The following is a 6,818-nucleotide window of genomic DNA, read 5'->3' as shown; positions in this document are numbered from 1 at the left end:
CAGCAAAAGGCGGCGCTACAAAGTATTAACGCAAGGGGGCCCAATAATATTGCACGCCCCACTTTTCAGTTTATTTGTTAAAAAAGTTTGACACATCCAATAAATTTAATTCCACTTCACGATTGTATCAGGTCCCTGGTTCAAATCCCGGTCCGGGGGCCTTTCTGGGTGGAGTTTGTATGTTCTCTCCGTGCATGCGTGGGTTTTTTCTGGGTACTCCAGTTTCCTCCTACAGACCAAAAACATGTATGTTAGGCTTATTGGTAACTCTAAATTGCCCCTAGATGTGAATGAGAGAGTGAATGGTTGTTTGTCTCTATGTGGCCCTGTGATGGACTGGAGACCCGTCCAGGGTGTACACTGCCCCTCACACAGTGGCTGCCGGACATGGACACCTGCAACCCCCGTGACCCAAAATGGAAGAAGCGGGTAAAAGATAACTGCGGTTTTTCACTTATCGCGGGGTTTCAGGGTACGGATCCCCCGTGATAAACAAGGGACTATACGGAGAAAATTCACACATCCACAGAAAAGGACTGCAGCCGAATGTGAGGCAACAGCTCTAACCACTGCTCCTCCATGTTGCCCCTTGTATTTTGTCAGAACATCGTTACTAAAATGACCAGACTTTTCCTTTAAATGATGGTAGAGTCATGGCGGAGGCAGAGCGTGAGCACTGTCATGTGTTGTTGTGATAACAGCCATGCGAGCTACTTTCCCAGCTGCAGCTACACAGAGCACGGCATGGCCATATGCCCCCCCACCCCCACCTCAAACAGTAAACAGTGGTTTCAGTAGGTCTGGCCAGTTAAACGGGTGGAGGACTTGACTGCCTCAGTCATCCTGACTCGGAGCATGAGTGTTACTGTAGGTCAGCCATTTCCCTGGAATGTTCTGGCTGCTGCCAAAGAGAAGTCACTACAAAGGAATGCACACATAGAGCAGAAACACAGGGATGACTTAAAAAGGCCTGAAAGTGAGAAGGCAGCATTCACAGCTCTCCACATGCCTCCCCCTGTTTAGCACTTTTGGACATGACTGCTGCCAGGACATGCTGTTATGAAACACATGGGTACCCATCTGTAACTTCGTGTAACACTATGAGCACTAGTCTGAAAGGAGACCGTTAGGATCAGGGCTGCCATTAGAAACAGATGAATCAGAACCTGACTTGCTTTTTTATCACTCTTTGTCTTGCCTTTCTTCTTGCTGCTCCGGAAGTGAGACTGCTGCAGCAGTGACGGCTCAAGGGTCAGCCGCCTGCACCCCCTCTGCTTTTCTTCGTGGCTGTATGGGCTCCGTGCTGTGACATTGTGAAATGACTGCAGCAGATTGGAATTGTGCATGATTGTACTATGCGGCAGGTCGTGGGGGTGTGCGGGGAGGGGGGAGGCAGCTGCAGCGTGTGGAGCGTAGAGGTGGTAGTGGTGGTGGGGTGAAATGGAGAGAGAAAGATGGAGAGAGAAAAAATGAAGAAATGGGAAATCTCAGGAACCTGTTTCCAGGGCAACAGAGGTCTGAAGAACACAGACAGGTTGGACTGTTTATTCTCCACACTGCACTGCCCTCTGGCAGGATGCTGCACACACCTCTAATGACTCCAAAGCGCCGGATGGCCTTGCTGCTAACACACTGCCAGGCTTTAACACACACACACGCACACACACACACACACCACCTCTCTGCATGTATGTGTGCACAGAAGAATAATTTCTCAGACAAATATAATATGCATGAAAGCCCTGCAGGTGCAGTAATGGCAGCGAGTAGAAATCACATACCATGTGGCATGCTGCATAGATCACACACATTTGTGATCATCTGTAGGTGACGTCATTCTGGACGATACTCCCCTCCTCCTTTCCTTTTCTCCAGAAGTGATCTCCTTCTCTGATCCGCAGACATTTAGACACCAGACTTCAAGAGGAGGGACAGGAAGAAGAAAAAAAACCTCTCTGTGGGAGACATGTTCTCTGTGATGTCATGAATAAATTAAAGAGAGTTATTGAGCAATAAGGAAGGGAAACAAAGCTGCCATTTCAAACACAGCAGCTTATTGTAATTGTGGCTATAACTTTATGGTAATTCGAACTAATAAGTTGCACTAAATAAAATGAACGGGGCACAAAATAAATGGTCAGAAAACGCAAACACATGTTTAAATTGTTGAATGTGAAAAGACAAATAACAGTGATAATGATTATTATTACCAGTCCTGCTACAGTCATTACATGGTGATCAAGCAGCATCGCCTTCTCGTTAACCCGACTGCGACACGAGTAGATAATGCTGCGTTTAAGTACCTCGGAAGTTGGCGTTTGGATTTCGAAATAACGACCTTTTTTTTTTTTTTTTAAATATTGTTGTCAAAATCAAAATATTTTTTTCAATTAGCACTAACATAAGATACTGGCCAACAAAATTACAGCTCAAATAACGGATCAAAACAAAAGAGTGATAAAATGAAAACAAATATACTGTTTGCTTTTTCGTATTTTTTTTTTATATATTTTTTTATTTTAAGAACATCGTAGACCACCTTTTCATCATACGAGGAAAAATGAAGAAGATGTAAAGTCTTGATGCGTTACCAAAAAAATAATCCAACTTCTTAGGGCGTTTTTTAAATAGCGTGTCGATGTCGGAGGTTGCGAATTCTCAGCATTCCTCGAACGCAGCACTTGCTCATGTTGAGCTAAGCTAACAAACTGCACGTAAACCCGCCGCATTGTCTGGCAGCTCGAGCGCGCTCAAGGTAAGTTCACGGACACTCGTTTCAAAGACACCGGCTTAAAGCGTTTAGTTAGCCGCTTCTGCTAACGGCGAGCTAGCTGCTCGTGTGGCTACACAAAGGAGCTGTGGTAAAAACTTAACACCGAGCTAAGTGGGCTCCAGTTAGCTGAGGGTGGCAGCCAGCGGCGTGTTAAAGCCCCTCCACGGCTCTGCCTCCGGTCGTGTGCTGGCACTTAAACACAACACAAAGTTAACGAAGCGCCGCTTTCACCAGAAACTGGATCTGCACTTTGTGCTGCGTTTGAGTGTCCGCGTTATGATGCGGAGCAGGTAGGACAAACATCTGCTGCTCTTATTTTACTGATGGATCTCACACACTGTGCTGAAATGCTTTGTTCTGCTCTGCTGCATGTTTGTGTTTGCACTGTACAAGAAGGTGAGGTTTTTATTTATTTATTTATTTTGGGAAATGAATTAAGTGTTGACTAACGCGCTTTGCAAAACAAAAACAAACAAAAGGAGGGAAGGCTGCACTGTACTGGAAAAACAAAACTGATGTTGCGAACAAGACTTGAAAATATAATTAGCTTTTTTTTTTAACAAAAGGGGAAAATGACTAAAAAATTACATCTGAGTTTTAAAGTTTCATCATCTTTACCCGCTTCTTCCTTTTCGGGTCATGGGGGTCACTGGTGTCCATGTCCAGCCATCACTGGGAGAGGTGGGGGACACCCTGGACAGGTCTCCAGTCCATCACAGGGACACCTAGAGACAACCATTCACTCTCTCTCACCTAGAGGCAATTTAGAGTCACAATCAGCCTAAGATAAAAAAAGGACTTTAGGTTATTTTCTAAATTTTCATCACACCTGAGTTAAATGATGGATGATCAGCAGGCTATGGATGATCAGCAGGCTATGGATGATCAGCAGGTTTTGACGGCACGTCGAGGACGAAGTTCAACCATCTGAGTCAAGCAGGACGAGGGGACAAGTGTCAAACAGGAAGCTGAGGACCAGGACTGGGGAGCACTTTGTTCCATAGTTGTCTTGTAATTTGAGAGTGCTTCACTTCTGGTTTTACCTGTACATAACTTTGTAGTGCACGGCCTCTTGATTCTGGGAAGCATCATGCTGGGGGATCTTTTGCTTCATATTGAAATCCCACTTCTTAAACACAGTTACTGACTGAGTTTGGAAAACGTTTATTTCTTGAGCTTGAAAGGCATTGAATTAATCGTCTTCTGTGTAATTGTTTTTTTTTTGATGCGTTCTTGATTAAATAATGCACAACTAAAGTCAACACTATAGTGCACTACAAAATATATTGGGGCACGATTAAATCTTTTTTTTAAACATTTCAATAAGTAAAAGAGGAGGTCCAATATTTCATGAATATTGACCCATTCCAACTAAAATCTAAACTAACAAATCCATCCAGTTGTACATACAATATTTTGCTAACAGACAAGGTTGAAACCAACAGTTAATGCCAAACTTTTAAGTGAAATTATTGCGTAATGTTGATTAGCTCTTGCAGCCATCTTGAATTGGGTTGTTTTTAAAAATGAGTTGTTGGCGTACGGACGATGTTTATTTTCTGAAAATAGAATCTGAACGCAGGTTTATGGGACGCTTTAATGCTACAGACAAACGAACACGGTCAGAAACATCGTCACCCTTTGGCCTTCAGCGAGAATGACCGTGCTGGGATTGTGTCCTGTTTGTTGCTTTGTTCACAACAACTTTAGTTTCATTGGAAGTTTAGCCGGACCACCTTCAGAAACAAAGTTTACAACACAGCTGTTGTGTGATACATGTTTTTCTAGAAGTATAACTCGTTCAGGACATAAAGCTGCATCCTTTAGTAAACTCGCACCTCTCTTCTGTCTGCTTGAGTTCACGTGGACCAGTTCGTTGAGGCGTTGAGCTAACATTAGCATCTGTCTCATACTTTATGGTCATACTGACAAAACTTAGTGAAAAGTTGTCCTTCCATCATTTCAGTGTTATTCTGCTATGGATTTTGAGCGATTTTGAGCGATTTCCCTCACATCAACGCAGACCGACAGGTTCGGAGGCTCGTTCGTGGTGGAAGTCCTAAAGCCCTGATGCTGTTTGATTTTCAGGTGTTTGAACAGATTAGATGTGTTGCTGAGTGTCAAGGAGCAGACGTGTTCTGTTTGATGGCTTATCCACCTGGATTATTGCGCATGCACCACGACATCTTGGAGAAGATGTGTTTTTGATCTATGAATTCAGTGTTTCCACACAAACTACTGACCCGACTACCTTTCTGTTACTAAACTCTGCTGCTCTCTCTCTTCTGCCATTTTTACTCCGCACGTGTTTTTAAACGACCAGTGGACAGGACCTTCGTTTAGACTGCAAATAACGAGGAAGTGCCCCAAATTGAGAATGCAAGACCAAAAAAATAAACCCAAAAATGGAATGTGACAAAATAATTTTTATTTAAAAAAATAAATAATAATTTGTATTACATTGCTTTTGTAAGTTTCGGTCACAATTGAAAATTTAAATACTCATTTTATTAATTGCACAGTCCTGTTGTGTCAAATTAAATATTTTTTCAAATTGGCTATGCCACCTCAAGTTATTGTGTTAGTTGTGCAGGATAATACTAATAGGGCTGGGAATATGATCTATTTTTAGGTTGAAATTGAATATTTTCAATTATTCTACAAATCTCAAGAATGAATTTCTTGAACGTTAATCTGCAGAGTAGTTTCAACACGATGTTGGTTTTTCACCATTTTCAGCCTTTCTCTGCTGGACTCTAAAGAATATATTGTCTGAAAATAACAGCTGAAGTTACGATCACATTGTAGTTTGTAATAATAACTATAACATTGTGTTTGTGCGTATATTTCCTATGATCAACACAATGCTAATGCTTATCTCAGCTTTTGGCATATGTTGCAGCAAACTCTTTGTTAGGTAAGAAAATATGTAACGCCAGAGTCATTTCAGTTTGTGTATTTCAGTTTCACAGTGTTTTTTTATATAATAATAATAATAATCATTTTATTTAAAAAGCGTCTTTCATGACACCCAAGGACACTTGACATCATATGTTTATTCACAAGCCTGACAACTGCAGGAAATATAAATGCATAAATATTTTATTTCATAATCATCTGAATCATAATGAAATCATGATGTACCTAAAGACGTCCACCTCTCCTAAGAGTGCCTCATTTTTGTTGACATTATATTGTTACCAGAATGTTTCACAAACTTGACTTTTTGTTTTGCTAGAAATTAAATTTATTTATTTATTTTTCTTTCCTTTCTTTACACCTAATCTGTGCAGGTTTCCTTTTGCTGCTTTTAACTTATAGACATGATGTGATGAAGGAAAATTAATTGGAAACAAAAAATAAAAATGTTAAAACAAATTTCCACTGGTTGCTTTTCACTGGAAATTAGGGGCCTAGCCCAAACCCTGACTAAAACGTGACTTACCAGTTACCAGGCATGACCAAACGCCATCTTTAATCATAAAGTGTACCTTTTGAAAACTAATGCAGAATATGACACTTTTGATGTGATGTTTATTATCTTGGATGACTTACGTTCTTGGTCAGGTGTGAAGACTATGTACTCGTTGTATTTTTAACTAACGAGACACAAACACCTGTATTCAGGTGACTACGTACACACAGAGGAAAAAAAGTGCATTATGATTCATACGAACCTATTTGGCATACAATATGTTACACAACAGTTATTTTGCCATGCATGGGTTGTTGTTGTGTTTGAGCGTGTCTCTGAGGTGAGGTAGCCAGTGTCAGTTTTTCCCTCTGGCTTTGACTTCCTGGATGTATCATGGGTACAACATGTTGTCATGGCATGACGCCAGACTCTGTTAGGTTGGGTCTACTTTTACGCTAAAAGACTGTTGTCCTGTTATTTTGTTCTTAGAAACTTAAGGAGGGAGTACAAATTGGTGACTGACAACAAAGAGGCAAAAAACTTTTATTAAGCTAAAAGAAAATCAGCAGAAATGTATAGAAAAAGCTAAATAGAGCTGACATGTAGCAGAAAAGAGCAGAATAAGCTGAA

At 41.2% G+C, this 6,818-nt stretch overlaps 1 protein-coding gene across 1 annotated transcript in view; it reads left to right on the top strand.

The window, feature by feature from the left end:
• Positions 1-2,683: 2,683 nt before the first annotated feature.
• The window catches only part of LOC119424823 (zinc finger MIZ domain-containing protein 2), a 46,683-nt gene continuing 42,548 nt past the window's right edge, over positions 2,684-6,818 (top strand). The window contains exon 1 of the mRNA XM_037692325.1: positions 2,684-2,755. The gene's annotated coding sequence lies outside the window, so the exon portion shown is untranslated. The remainder of the gene's footprint in view (positions 2,756-6,818) is intronic.

Source organism: Nematolebias whitei, chromosome 18, assembly GCF_014905685.2.
Source record: "Nematolebias whitei isolate Nwh7 chromosome 18, NemWhi1, whole genome shotgun sequence".
NCBI classification, from domain to species: domain Eukaryota; kingdom Metazoa; phylum Chordata; class Actinopteri; order Cyprinodontiformes; family Rivulidae; genus Nematolebias; species Nematolebias whitei.
Note: the sequence above shows the minus strand (reverse complement) of the source record. Positions and strands in the feature narration are given on the sequence as shown.